This window comes from Schistocerca gregaria, chromosome 1 (genome assembly GCF_023897955.1).
Source record: "Schistocerca gregaria isolate iqSchGreg1 chromosome 1, iqSchGreg1.2, whole genome shotgun sequence".
Classification (NCBI taxonomy): Eukaryota; Metazoa; Arthropoda; class Insecta; order Orthoptera; family Acrididae; genus Schistocerca; species Schistocerca gregaria.
The window spans coordinates 238,662,078-238,678,393 of record NC_064920.1 but is presented as its reverse complement, the minus strand read 5'-3'; positions in this window follow the sequence as shown (position 1 = coordinate 238,678,393).

Sequence of the window (16,316 nt, the reverse complement as noted above, 5' to 3'; positions counted from 1 at the left end):
TTTTCAATCCAGAAACAAAGCGCCAGTCAGCTCAACGGAAGCACACAGATTCACCGCCACCAAAAAAATTTCGGGTAACCGCCAGTGCTGAATAAATGATGGTGTCCATGTTCTGGGACAGCGAGGGCGTAATCCTTACCCATTGCGTTCCAAAGGGTACTACGGCAACAGGTGCATCCTACAAAAATGTTTTGAAGAACAAATTCCTTCCTGCACTGCAACAAAAACGTCCGGGCAGGGCTGCGCGTGTACTGTTTCACCAAGAAAACGCACCCGCATATCGAGCTAACGTTACGCAACAGTTTCTTCGTGATAACAAATTTGAAGTGATTCCTCATGCTTCCTACTGACCTGACCTGGCTCCTAGTGACTTTTGGCTTTTTCCAACAATGAAAGACACTCTCCGTGGCCGCACATTCACCAGCCGTGCTGCTATTGCCTCAGCGATTTTCCAGTGGTCAAAACAGACTCCTAAAGAAGCCTTCGCCGCTGCCATGGAATCATGGCGTCAGCGTTGTGAAAAATGTGTACGTCTGCAGGGCGATTACGTCGAGAAGTAACGCCAGTTTCATCGATTTCGGGTGAGTAGTTAATTACAAGAAAATCGGAGGCCTTAGAACTTGGATGAACCTCGTATTTTTAAATCATTAAAATTATAGATCACAGGTCTGAAATTACCTGCATTTTCGAATCTTTAAAGAATATTGGTCGTACTCATTTCTTGAGACGTATATTACGTGTACCGAGTTGGTGCACGTGCTTTATTTATATGTTCTGCTCCTCTATGATCTGCTCACTACTACAAACTTGCACAGCTTTGTACAGAGATATATTTGCTTTATCTTTATTTGTCAACAAAGCTCTCCTAAAAGTCATGTATTGATATACCGTGGCACCAAATGAAGTAGATGGCTAAGCGAAACAATGTGCAACCAAAATAGTCCCAAACGTTTTGAATTAGCTTAGTACTGTTTTTGTGACCCTGTTTAATGTGCCATTCTCTAATTTCAAATTGATAATAGCGTCTCTTAACAGCATGTTTGTCTACAATGGTTTAATTCCTTTCTGTAACGTAATATACATGTTGTAGGGCCTACAGCTAAATGGAATTAATTTTTGTGCAAAATGTCGTTTCTGTATAGTTTTTATTCATCTTTTAGTGGTTAACTGTTCCCATTCCGTCGAGGAGAATGTTAAAGTTAGTTTTCAGTTGTCACTATTAAGTACACACACACACACACACACACACACACACACACACACACACACTCACACACACAGTTTTATGTCACAGTGTCTCACTGTGTGGTATAATCGTATGGAGCTTTCTTCAGTCTAGCGTTCTAAGATTTATGAATTTGCAACAGTAGTCATTTTACCTTTTACCATGTGCTGCAGTAGTTTATAATGTGGCTCGAGACAGTGTGCACAAGTCAGCGGCTATGGCGGAAACACCTATTGGTACTGCTTGCGGGTAATTCAACCGACGTTAAAAACCTGGAGCTGTCGTTACCACGTTCTTAACACATAGCGAAGTCAGAAGTAACAGCAACCTGAGTACTTGGCCAGCTTCAGTGTGTACACAGCCTAAATTAGTAGTGACCCACAAATGGAATTTCTATTTTAGGTTGTAGAAACGTATTATTTGTGAAGAGTGGTTTTATTTCCTAGCTATGTGAACTGATCCCAATAAGAGTCAACTAAGACCGGCAGTTTTAGTGTCTTCAGCTATACCGATTACGTTGAGTAGGTGATCCAAACCTCAATGTGTGTAGTTGTTAGCCAGCGAAATTGTCTTTAGACTTTACCTTTTATTTTACGATAGTAAAACAAAACACTTTTTTAAAAAATATCAGTATGTACTGCTGAATACAGTAACCGGGGTTTCTCTCTGATATGGGTCTCGTGTAACCTAAAATTGGCTCTCTACAGAATATCTCATCATATACTGTGGAGTGCTGAAGTATAGCCTGTAACGGTATTCACAGGTAGAGAATTGAAGGAGGAGAACTTGTAATTACTGCAGCTTTCTAGAGTGTTTCTCACGAAACAAGTGAGAGCGGTAAAGAAAAACATGAAGTAAGAAGTAGTACATTGAATCTTAATGAAATTTCGTGATCTGTAGAAGATACGCCTAAATATTATTGTAATTAGGGCCTGTGATCTGGAAATTAATAGACAAGTAGAATCTTCTTTTTCGTTTATTCGTATGTCACTGTTAGTCTTCACCACACGTAATTTGTGTTTAACCAACTTGTTTTTCTTTTGTGCAGGCGAGTTAAAATACTGTACGGCGCAAAAGGAAGCTTTACGAGTGAACATTGTATTTCAATTTAATGTTTTCCGGCGGCTCATCACAGAACCACTGCATTTCTTGAGTTGAAGTAATAGGCAACGGTTCCTCAAACCTTATTTCGAGACGTTTTTCGAGTCTTCGCTCATCTTCATTACGTGCACATACTGTGCAGTGCGACCAATACATAAATCTCTTAGCAACCCACGATCTGATTTTTACTGTGGATGAGAGATCTGGAGACCGTGCTGGCCTTAGAACCCATCTGACATACTTTGTATCGAAGTAGATCAGGACAGCAAGTGCAACATACAGTCTTGCCTTATCTTGATGAAGAACAACTTTAGGGGTGCAACACTAACGTCGATAGCGCCTATACCTGCCTCAAGCAACGCCTTAGTCTGTTTATGCTTAATGTTATATCTGCATCACTATGTAGTTTTGTGCAACTTACATGTAATTGTCTAGTTCATATTTCATGTCAGTTTGTATTACTGTGATTAATATACGTATGTACTTTCAGAAGTAATGTTCTCCGCAAAGAGTGGAATGTTAAAATCATGTCTGCGAAACTGGTTCACGCATAGCGAAAACAAATTTGTACTGATGGTAAACCTTTAGGGAAGTCACTCCGTAGCGATACTCACTTGGCAGGAGTATAGAAGGTAGTTTTGGCCGACTGCAAGGGCTTTTTAGTCAGTGGCTAACATGAAAACTGTTCAGATCAAAAGTCCGATAAGGCAAGGAAAGCAACTAGATTCAACTATAATACCTCGGATTTGGATGATAATTGGCTATTTGTTTTTGGAAATCATGGGTTAGCTCTTATTCACATAAGCCCTACGCCAAGAAGGTATTTTTCAGAGTCTTTTATACATCAAGAACCTTGAGTACGTTCGCCGACTTTATTTTAGCCACAGAAGATTGTCACAGCCGCCATCTTCATATTGTAATCTTGCACTGATCAGTCAATTGCTTTATCTGCAAATAATAACTGCTTTTAATTCAAGTTTGTGTTGATAACCTTATATTAATTCTTAGTCTTTACCTAGCCAGGTTTCTTTTCCTACTGATGCAATACATCAGAGTATCCTATTCAACTCAACTATAGAAATATTTATTGCTTCAATAGTGATTATTAACTATTGTGGAGTAGTCAGTTCTTTAAGGGTTTAGTTAGTTTTGTTTCTGAAATACTCCACGTAAATTTTCGAAGAGTAGAGATGCAAGGAAAAGTATTAATCACTTTACTTATGTAGTTCTAGCTAAAATCTATATTAATAATTAAAAATAACTGAACAGAACTGTAACCAAACTAAGTGGTAAATGGCCATTGCAATTTCAGCGCCAACTTAATGAATACCTACTTCACACGTTACTAAAAGTATTAATATTCACTTGTGTTTAAACGTTCTCCCATTGTGCCTTACCAGAAACGTTTGGTCAAGCTGTCAGTGAAATCTTAGAATGGTGTCTGGGTCCCTATATTAAGTGTTGAACCTGTGTTACAATCAGTTCTTCAGTAAAAGTACTTACGTAGTGCATCAATAATTACAACGGCTTTTGTTTATGAAGTTCAACTGGTGACAACAAAAAATGGTTCAAATGGCTCTGAGCACTATGGAATTTAACATCTGAGGTCATCAGTCCCCTAAAACTTAGAACTACTTAAACCTAACTAACCTAAGGACATCACACACATCCATGCCCGAGACAGGATTCGAACCTGCGACCGTAGCGGTCGCGCGCTTCCAGACTGTGGCACCTAGATCCGCTCGGCCACACCGACCGGCTGGCGACAACAGTTTAGATTGTAACAGAATCAGGGACCACACAATTCAAAGAAGTAAATGCTATCAAAGAAACCAGATAGTAATGCGATCAATTAACAGAATCATTTAAAGATCAGTTTTCCAGTGAGTAATTAAAGTGTAAAAGCTCCTGATGTCCTAGTTTTTCTCCTTTCTGGCCGGCCGGAGTGACCGAGCGGTTCTAGGCGCTACAGTTGGGAACCGCGTGACCGCTGCGGTCGCAGCTTCGAATCCTGCCTCGGGCATGGATGTGTGTGATGTCCTTAGTTAGGTTTAAGTAGTGCTCAGAGCCATTTGAACCATTTGCTCCTTTCTGAAATGATCGGACGCCATTGATGGCCGGTAGGTCTCACCTCGGCCGACGATTTACAAATATTTTCAGTTGACGCGACGTTGGGCGGTTTGCGTGTCGGAGACGTTGAAGTGATACGAGGACAACACAACATCCAATCCCCTTGCGGATTAAATCTCCGAGCCGGCTACGAACCGAAGCTGCACCCGTTGCATGGCAGAAAGACGTGCTAACAACTCAGCTTGGAAGACGAATTGCTCCTCTCTTGCGTAGCACCGCTGCGTAACACACGTTTTCCTTCTGGTGTTGAATACAGGAAGTATATATTAGTGAGACATAGTTTCTTGTCAAAACAATTTTAGTTTCATCTTTGTTGCCTATGACAAACTACTATTCCAAGGCTCAGTAGATCGTGCTATTGTTTCGTGTCCTATTTGTAAGACAGATTTTTGCACTGAATAAAACTATAACCAGTAGTTAATTTTTTTAATGCACAGTATAAATACTTGATATACTTTTGCCAAATTCGGCTGGTGAACTTTTCTTTTACGAAATTACAGCTTACTTCACAACTAGTATAAGATTGGTTCGATTCCCACTAGTTCCCTGTTTACCTTTGAACATAACCTTTTGGGTAACGAAACATAGTGCGATATCTTTTCGATTCACACACAGTCGCGATCATTTTAAATTCTTTCCTTAGGCGTAACATCATTGGCGTATTGCTACCATACTAGCAGCCATTAATGCTACAAGTGGAAATTGAAACAGGGGTCAGCCATCGGCCGTAAAATGTTAGATATATAACGTTCGTCGTCCACATTACCAGCTATGCCAACCTGAGATGATCGTGCTGTATAACCGTATCACCACGTCAGTTGCTGATAATGGGAAGACTTCAGACATGATCAACCGATTCAACTCTTGTTTGGAAGGGTGCTTGTGCACAAACTAAAATGAAAGACTCCAATATAATTTGGCTCAATAAATACGTATTTTTTTTAACAAAAAAAGAAAACAAACTACCCCAAAGTGTATGACACGCAATTGACTCAGAACTGATGGGTCGTTGGATAATTCAAACTTGACCATTTTTCATCAGCATATATAGGGTTCGCAAACTCATATTTTGTTGTAAATCGAGAAAAGAAACTTTCTCCTCCTCCGCTTGTGTGCTTGTACGGTAAGAGATACTCAAAGAAAGCGCCGCCGCTGCAGCGATCAAGGCGTGTGGCAGGGGAGCGGAGAACCTGTGCTGGATTCTCAGTTGCACTCTCCAAATTATTTCCATTTGTATTTTTTCCAGTTTAGAAATCGATATGAATAGGTTAATAAAGTATATAAATCAACAGGGAATAATAACAAGGTAGGTAAGTAAGTTTCTCAAACGACTTGGAACATTGAAGAATCAAAAATTTAATCCTGATCGATTTACAGTGTGTATTCCAGTCTCCCTGTTGCACGTCGTAAATATCATTGAACAACTAGATGGATGGTACTTGTCATATAAACATTAGAAGTAAATATACTCGCGGTACCAATAACATGCAATCTTCGTGCAACTGCATCATTCCTTCTGAAGATTCGGAGGAAATCAAACTCGGTTTACATTTGAAACATTTGTTTTTCGCGAATTAATTTGGGGCATAGCACGTACACGATAACATTGTTCAAAAGCTCGGTGCTGAAAGCTGTTCATGAATTACGCTGTGTATCGTTACTATATTCACTCGGTCATGCAATTCTCGCTGTATTTCCAGAAGCAGAATGCAACTCTGAGGCCTCGAAATAAAGTTTTTCACATGCCCGTAAAAATAAAGGTCACTTGGCTGGGACACAGATGTGAAGTTTTATGTACACTACCAACTGGGAAAAGTTTATTTTTTCTCCCTCGTGGGATAACGTCCGTCGTATGCTGGTCTTCGCAGTGGCATTATTAGGAGCTGTACTCATGCAATGAGGCTCTAAATTTCAATTTTTTACTAAATCATGTCGGTTGAGGAATTGATTTCTCTAGTATGCTACTATTACTCATTGGGTTAATTGCCTGATTAACCCTATTGTTCCTAGCAGTTTCGATAGGGGACAAATACAAAAGAAGAAAAAACTTCAGAATGCAACTGCGGATTGAAACCAAGTTCTCCGATTCCCAAGCAGACGCCTTTTTTTTCCGAAGCACGCCGTAGGAGGGGTAGGTACAGAGTGGGCAGATATCGCAAACCGGGGCCTGGCGACTGACCCTGATACACCTTGACCAAAAGGGAGAGAAGGGGATGGATGCATAAAACCAAAAACCAAGGCAAATATCGCAGTCTTCAGCCATAGGGCAACTATTGTTTTTTTACATGAAGAACCTAAGGGGAAGACCTATGATACGCCGTGCTAAGTCGGAGGGGGGGAAACAAAATGACGCTTCTAGCATGTGATGGACACTGAGGAGAAAAATGAAAATCAAAACAGTAACAGAAACGGCGGAAGTGACACGCCGCCGTCTGTGACGTCAGGTCACCCGGCGTATCTCCTCGTTTCAGTCAATGTTGTACCACCTTCGTTCGTTATAGTATATAATGTCATATCACTTACTCTCGCTAAAGACGTGCAAGATACTCGGTAGATGGTGCAGGACACTTCATAGGTAATCTAAAAAAGAGTTTACCGTATTGTGGGCGGTGAAAAATGGCGTAGTGTCGCTGTTGCAGGTAACACCAGAAATCAAGAACTTGTTTGGGGTCGTCAAGCTAGAGATCTCACGGCCTAGCCACGGATCCACAGCACTGCGTTCGTCTGTGCCCTGGGGCAGAACATTTTATCTGGTAGAAGAATCATGTGTTCGCCGATACGGTACGGCGTTGCCCGTTGGTTATACGCTAAAATGGGGTGCACAATATACCACATCTGCCCCTCGTCCCCACAGCTGACACGGTGTTCGTTGATATCCGCCTTGTGCCATGTCGGGCAAGTAGGTGAATCCGCTAGGTGGACCTTATAAAGGCGTTTTTTGTGTGACACACTTCATGTTGGCAGCCTCATACCACGCATCTTGTGCATCAGGGTCAAATAAGGAATGGTTCACCGCTCTTTACACAATTCTCCACCGCGTATTTGGATACAATCACGTAACACGGGCGGTGCCACTATGGTTAATCGTAGAGTCGTTTCGCCGTCGCCAAAAGTGGGATCAGTGTCACTTGGCATAGATAACTGTAGTTCAAATGTAATCGGCCAAGGTGAACGAAGAGTGCCAGGAGGTTCAATAATGGCTCTGAGCACTATATGACAAAACTTCTGAGGTCATCAGTTCCCTAGAACTTAGAACTACTTAAACTTAACTCACCTAAGGACATCACACACATCCATGCCCGAGGCAGGATTCGAACCTGCGACCGTAGCGGTCGCACAGTTTCAGACTGTAGCGCCTAGAACCGCTCGGCCACCCCGGCCAGCGGTGCTGGGAGGTTTCTTAACATAATCACAGGGTCGTGAAAGGTGGATTTCGTCGCGATTAGTAAAAAGTTCGTAAGTCTTAACGAACATGAACGCTACAGCTTTAGTTGTGTACTAACGTAGATGGCCATCGACCTGTTACAGACGCTGACGAGCCCGAACCAAACCCTGTACTTGAATGCAGTGAGGGAGTCGTACCTAATTTCAAATAACGTCTCTGTACTGACAAAGGAACCGTAACTACGTGGCTAAGAGCCAGTGCGTGCGCGATCAGTAAAGTTTGTGCGTCGTGTGAAGTCACGATGCTAAGAAAGTCATACGTGGTCCACTGTGAGTGCTCCGATGTGACCGTCAGTGTGTTGAAACATAGGGGTGTCGGCGTGCGTATTGACCACGTCAATGCACCCTGTCGCAGTTGTCATATATACATAAACGATACTGACTTAGATGGAAAAATGTATGCCCACAACGAGCTATGGACCCAGCCTGAGTTGGTCTACTCTGTAGGCACATAGTTCAGCGAAAACTTAATCGTGTCCTGCCTATAGGAATCTGCCATAGCGAGCTGGATGGAAAATCTAAACTAACCCATAAACGGCGAGGAAGTAAACACAATGTAAGGCACTAAGGTGTTATAGACATGGGGTACAAGTGGACATTGATTTAAATCAGTGGGGAAAGCTTAAAAGTTGTGTCAGATACAGAGGTCATCGCAACTACACGGATAACCCTATCACGCCTCTCGTCGAACCCAGACATGTTCGAAAGATCAGACACAGCATGTATATACACACAAACTACTCGCACGTGGCCCGACTAACGGGGTGCAGCAGACGGAGAGCCTGCTGCTGCTGAAAGAAGACTGTGTCTTGGCCGCACTTTCGTTTAACAGCGCTTACCTTATGGGTACACAGGCAGCGGTCTAAAAAGTTTCTTTCCTCGATCTCCATGAAAATGTGCGTTTGTGGCCCCCATATGTTTCTCGATCCCGTCAATTGTAAGCGTCATGGACTTTAGGGGTAGTTTTCTCAGAAATAGGGAAGTGTTGAGCCAAAATATCGGAGAGACTTGTATGATAGATTGTACAAAAGCGACTTCCAAATAATAGGCGAGTCGGGTGGCCATGACTGAGACCTCTCCCATGTGAACCAGGATGGCGATCACAAATGCAATATGGCAACGTCAGTTCTTATTGGACAGTCCACACACCAAAATGGCCTTCATGATGCACGCAAAACAGAAACAAGTGTTCTCATTGGCTGCACCCCTGTCGGCGCCCCTCTTTCTGCTGCCGCGTCAAGGGAAACCGCAACAACATTCGCTGCGCTGCCAATTCGACGTATTCCAGAAGTCGTTCAGTTGTGAGTTTGGACACGCGCTCACTGTAGACAGGCCCGTTTCCGCATTCAGTATATGCGACGAGGTTGTACAAACCTTCAAGGCCGAGCTAACAATAAGTCTGCCCTCTCGGGCACTAATTTGAAAGGGCGGTCGAGACCCTGCGTGGCGTTGAGTGCATCGACTCTATGCTGGCATGACAGTCCCGGCATTCCAACTACCAGACCAGAAAAACCGCGAAGTAATACACAGGGTGTTTCGTCACAGTGGTTACAAACTTTCAGGAGAAACAGAGTACACCAAGATGGAAAATTGCATAGCAATGTATGATAAGAAACGCTTCCTGAAGCAGGTTGTGACGTCACAAAAGAAAGGAAGGACACGAATAGGGTGAGAAAAAAATATTGTTGTTCTTAGCACAGCTAACATGTTGGGCGGCTTTGGTTGGAGTAGGCGGGAGAAGGTAATGACCTCAGCGTCAGATGAAGCAACACGTGCGCAGTCGACGTGGCTGCCCTCACTGTGTAGCTTCATTTCGGCTGCTGATAGAGTGGAAGTAACATGGCACGTTACACGAACCGGGAGCTATCTGGAATGCATCTGGAAAAAAGGGCCGCTGATTGTAGTGGGCGAGATGCACAGCAGTTGTACCCGCAAAGGAGCCACACGAGGCAAACTCCCTGGGGCACCTTCTTCGCATGCTTGCACAGCAGGCTGTCAGAAATGGGATCCATCAGCGAAGACACAACATGATCCAAGAGTAACAACAGCAGTCAACGATGAGTCTGTGCTGGAACTGGTACAAAACATTCCTGGTGCCAGCACGCTATCACCAATCATGTCAGGATTTACCACAGCAGCATCTGGCCGACACTGCATGATAACGTCCACTCAGCAAGTGCAGTTACTGGACGAAGACGTTTTTGCTCCAGGAGTGGCCTTTGTAAAGGTGATATTTACAGATATTCGTTTTCAGCTGCCATTTTTTTTTACTATTTGGATCCCTTCACGCGGGACGGAATCTTCAGCCAACATAACATCCGTGTATGAACGTAGGAGAGTCCACATAAGACATGAACCTGTGCAGCCCAGAGATAATTTTCAGTTAATGTATGGGCCAGTGTCGTCAGGGACCACCTTATTAGGCTGTACTTTTTGTCCCAACGTTTGACGAATGCAGCTTATCCCATCTTTCTTTAGTAAGTATAGCCGCAGCTACTGAATGACGCTCACATTCTTGCTGCCATGCCTTCTGCCACGCATTCTCACATTACAGCCTTGATGTGCTTTGCCACCTCTATGCATTATCTCGTCAACATTGGATAGGCCGGGGTGGACAGATCTCACTTGCCTTGTCTGCTCCCTCTAGGTACCTGAATAATGAGAATTGGAACCAACAGCTTTACCGTAATTCAGACGTCGTTTAGCCAAGACAAACTATCAATTTCGACGCGAAAAAGCGTCACCTTCAGGCTCCTGCATATAGGAACATGTAAAACATGATAGTAACTTATAATGAGAGTACTGACGACAAAAATCGGTTTGTGACTAAAAGGAGGATAAATTTCATCACGAAATTACATATTAAAAACCTGCTACCGATATCTACACAAAATAAAATTTAGCATCTGATTTATGTTGTTTTTTTATACAATAATCAGACATTCCAGTGACGTAACGTAAATGAGGGGTGCCCACACGTACGACACAGATACACAAGCAATATAGATTAGATGCTGAATTTTGTTTTGTATGGATACCAATATTATATTTTTATTACGTAATTTTATGATGTGGTTTATCCCAGTTTGTCACAAATTGTGATTCTTGTTGTCAGTACTCTCACTAAACTTCGCTATCCAAGGACCTGAAGATGACGCTTTACGTGTCGAAACTGACAGTTTGGTTTGAATAAACTACTACTGAATTACATTACAGCTATTGGTTTCAGTTTTCATTATTTCAAGTACTTCATGTCCGGCTGCTGTCCCTCTGTCCTCGATGTATTACCAAACACTTCCTCTGGAGACACATCAGGATACCGGTATGCGGAACTTCCGTTAGCAGTTTTGAGGATCTCGTTGCATGCGTCTTAGGAGCTGCTGGGGAACACACCCGGTGTTTCCCAAATTATCAAATCTTTGATATACTGGAGACGTGAGGCTTGCATTTTGGTCCGGCGTCGTAATTTCGAAATCAAAAATGGCTCTGAGAACTATGGGACTCAACTGCTGTGGTCATTAGTCCCCTAGACCTCAGAACTACTTAAACCTAAGGACATCACACACATTCATGCCCGAGGCAGGATTCGAACCTGCGACCGTAGCAGTCGCACGGTTCCGGACTGCGCGCCTAGAACCGCGAGACCACCGCGGCCGGCAATTTCGAAATCCTTTCTCATGACGAACGTTGTCTGTTTTTGTTCGTACATCTTGGTTTCTGTTTCTGCTGTACTTAACACTGTGAGTAGGTTGTTCAGGTTTTTATGTTGGGAACGCCACGTAGCGCTCTGTATTAAAATCACTGACTGTGCTGTGTGTAGTCTGTGGCTGGTTAGACTCATTGTTGGAATTTTGCTATTGCAGTGTTGGGCAGTTGGATGTGAACAGCACGTAGCTTTGAGCAGTTGGAGGTGAGCCGCCAGCAGTGGTGGATGTGGAGAGAGAGAGTTTTGAGAGGTTACTATAAGCGGGCAATCTGGACGTGTGTCCGCCAGAACAAGGAAATTTTTAAAGATGGATATAATGAATCGATATATATATATATATATATATATATATATATATATATATATATATATATATATATATATATATATATATATATATATACTCCTGGAAATTGAAATAAGAACACCGTGAATTCATTGTCCCAGGAAGGGGAAACTTTATTGACACATTCCTGGGGTCAGATACATCACATGATCACACTGACAGAACCACAGGCACATAGACACAGGCAACAGAGCATGCACAATATCGGCACTAGTACAGTGTATATCCACCTTTCGCAGCAATGCAGGCTGCTATTCTCCCATGGAGACGATCGTAGAGATGCTGGAGGTTGTCCTGTGGAACGGCTTGCCATGCCATTTCCACCTGGCGCCTCAGTTGGACCAGCGTTCGTGCTGGACGTGCAGACCGCGTGAGACGACGCTTCATCCAGTCCCAAACATGCTCAATGGGGGACAGATCCGGAGATCTTGCTGGCCAGGGTAGTTGACTTACACCTTCTACAGCACGTTGGGTGGCACGGGATACATGCGGACGTGCATTGTCCTGTTGGAACAGCAAGTTCCCTTGCCGGTCTAGGAATGGTAGAACGATGGGTTCGATGACTGTTTGGATGTACCGAGCACTATTCAGTGTCCCCTCGACGATCACCAGAGGTGTACGGCCAGTGTAGGAGATCGCTTCCCACACCATGATGCCGGGTGTTGGCCCTGTGTGCCTCGGTCGTATGCAGTCCTGATTGTGGCGCTCTCCTGCACGGCGCCAAACACGCATACGACTATCATTGGCACCAAGGCAGAAGCGACTCTCATCGCTGAAGACGACACGTCTCCATTCGTCCCTCCATTCACGCCTGTCGCGACACCACTGGAGGCGGGCTGCACGATGTTGGGGCGTGAGCGGAAGACGGCCTAACGGTGTGCGGGACCGTAGCCCAGCTTCATGGAGACGGTTGCGAATGGTCCTCGCCGATATCCCAGGAGCAACAGTGTTCCTAATTTGCTGGGAAGTGGCGGTGCGGTCCCCTACGGCACTGCGTAGGGTCCTTCGGTCTTGGCGTGCATCCGTGCGTCGCTGCGGTCCAGTCCCAGGTCGACGGGCACGTGCACCTTCCGCCGACCACTGGCGACAACATAGATGTACTGTGGAGACCTCACGCCCCACGTGTTGAGCGATTCGGCGGTACGTCCACCCGGCCTCCCGCATGCCCTCTATACGCCTTCGCTCAAAGTCCGTCAACTGCACATACGGTTCACGTCCACGCTGTCGCGGCATGCTACCTGTGTTAAAGACTGCGATGGAGCTCCGTATGCCACGGCAAACTGGCTGACACTGACGCCGGCGGTGCACAAATGCTGCGCAGCTAGCGCCATTCGACGGCCAACACCGCGGTTCCTGGTGTGTCCGCTGTGCCGTGCGTGTGATCATTGCTTGTACAGCCCTCTCGCAGTGTCCGGAGCAAGTATGGTGGGTCTGACACACCGGTCTCAATGTGTTCTTTTTTCCATTTCCAGGAGTGTATATGACAACTTTTGAACATTATTAAGGTAAATACATTGTTTGTTCTCTATGAAAATTTTCATTTGCTAACAATGCCTATCAGTAGTTAGTACCTTCAGTAGTTAGAATCTTTTATTTAGCTGGCAGTATTGGCGATCGCTGTATTGCAGTAGTTCGAGTGACGAAAATTTTTGTGAGGTAAGTGATTCATGAAAGATATAGGTTATTGTTAGTCAGGGCCATTCTTTTGTAGGGATTATTGAAAGTTTGAGCTAAAAATATTGTGTGTCAGTTTAGTGATGATCAGTATAAGTTAACAGAGAACTTTCTGAGTACGTTCAGTTTTACTCAGCTGTTTTTGTATCAAATAACGTTGACGTTTACTAGCACAGTCATTCATAATTTTCAAAGGGGACGTTTCAACATGATTAAACATGTTTTTTCACCCTGTTTGTGCCTTCCTTTCTTGTGTTTTGTGTAGTCACTACTGAGCCGTGTCGGCTAGCATCGATCAATCGGTCACTAGATAGCGGTAGCGTGGCACCATCTTTAGTGGTTCTCTGCGCGAACAGCTCTGACTGGCATGAAGGAGGACGGTCAGACTTTGCTTGGCGAATTGGAAGTAGAACTTGGGGGGCGCGAGACCGGTTTATCTCGGCTGTCTGGAGCCGATAGTAAATGGCTTATGCAGAGCCTCATCCGCAAAGACGGGGTTTGGGTTGGCTGTGGTGGCGATGGGACTGAGCGTGTGGAGATTTCGAGTGCCACATCGCTACCGATAAATCAAATATTTTGGTGAGAGTCTTTCTGTGGCCTCTGCGCCTTGTTTTGTTAAAGTGGTAGTGCTGCGACTAGTTTCTCCTTCCCGGAACGTCTGCTGTGTTTGCTGTTCATGGGGGTTCGCTCTGAAAGAACTAAAGTTCATCTTAATGAAAGCAGCTCTTTTTCATTACAGGTGTTAGTCGCAGTTGTTTGTAAAATGTGTTGAGTTGCGAGGTCTATGTCACAGAGCTAGTGGAGCTTTGTTAATGAAAACAGCCTGTGTGATTGGTCATATTCCGAGTGGCTTACCACGTGGTGCACGTTGCGGGCTGAACTGCGAGTTGGTCTTCCTTTTTAATACAGTGGAGCCTAATTTTATCAGAGTGCCTTTTCGCCATAACCATTTTAGTTAAGCATTTGCCAGACATTTTAGTAGAATTGGTCTAAGTTAATCAGAGTGCCCTTTCATTGTAATCATTCTAGTTAAATATTTGTAAAACATTTTGCTGGGGTTGTTAGTTGATTGGCCCTGAGATATTCTGTGGTAAATTGTGCTAAAATAAGAATGCACTTTTCCACTGTAGTTTTTAATGGGCAGCCTGTTAAGCTGAGTTTGGTAACTGAGATTCGGTTGCTTAGCAGTTTTAAATAATGGAGTTTACTTTAGTAAGAGATGCCCGATTCGTTGCTTATGGTTGGTGTTTTACTGCAAAACACGTATTAGAAAGCAACGAGTTTGAATTTTCTTCCATTTAAAAATAGTGCTTAATAACTGTTCCTGCTACGTAATTAGTATGTAATTGGTACAACAACCGAGTTATAAAACTGCTGCGGAAGCAAAGGGAACTTCACAGCAAACATAAACATAGCCAAACCCTTGCAGACAAACAAAAATTACGCGAAGGAAATGTAGCGTGAGGAGGGCTATGCGAGAGGCGTTCAATGAATTCGAAAGTAAAGTTCTATATACTGACTTGGCAGAAAATCCTAAGAAACTTTGGTCCTATGTCAAAGCGGTAGGTGGATCAAAACAAAATGTCCAGACACTCTGTAACCAAAATGGTACTGAAACAGAGGATGACAGACTAAAGGCCGAAATACTAAACGTCTTCTTCCAAAGCTGTTTCACAGAGGAAGACTGCACTGTAGTTCCTTCTCTAGATTTTCGCACAGATGACAAAATGGTAGATATCGAAATAGACGACAGAGGGATAGAGAAGCAATTAAAATCGCTCAAAAGAGGAAAGGCCGCTGGACCTGATGGGATACCAGTTCGATTTTACACAGAGTACGAGAAGGAACTTGCCCCCCTTCTTGCAGCGGTGTACCGTAGGTATCTAGAAGAGCGAAGCGTTCCAAAGGATTGGAAAAGGGCACAGGTCATCCCCGTTTTCAGGAAGGGACGTCGAACAGATGTGCGGAACTATAGACCTATATCTCTAACGTCGATCAGTTGTAGAATTTTGGAACACGTATTATGTTCGAGTATAATGACTTTTCTGGAGACTGGAAATCTACTCTGTAGGAATCAGCATGGGTTTCGAAAAAGACGGTCGTGTGAAACCCAGCTCGCGCTATTCGTCCACGTGACTCAGAGGGCCATAGACACGGATTCACAGGTAGATGCCGTGTTTCTTGACTTCCGCAAGGCGTTTGACACAGTTCCCCACAGTCGTTTAATGAACAAAGTAAGAGCATACGGACTATCAGACCAATTGTGTGATTGGATTCAAGAGTTCCTAGATAACAGAACGCAGCATGTCATTCTCAATGAAGAGAAGTCTTCCCAAGTAAGAGTGATTTCAGGTGTGCCGCAGGGGAGTGTCATAGGACCGTTGCTATTCACAATATACATAAATGACATGGTGGATGACATCGGAAGTTCACTGAGGCTTTTTGCAGATGATGGTGTGGTGTATCGAGAGGTTGCAACAATGAAAAATTGTACTGACATGCAGGAGGATCTGCAGCGAATTGACGCATGGTGCAGGGAATGGCAATTGAATCTCAATGTAGACAAGTGTAATGTGCTGCGAATACATAGAAAGATAGATCCCTTATCATTTAGCTACAAAATAGCAGGTCAGCAACTGGAAGCAATTAATTCCATAAATTATTTGGGAGTACGCATTAGGAGTGATTTA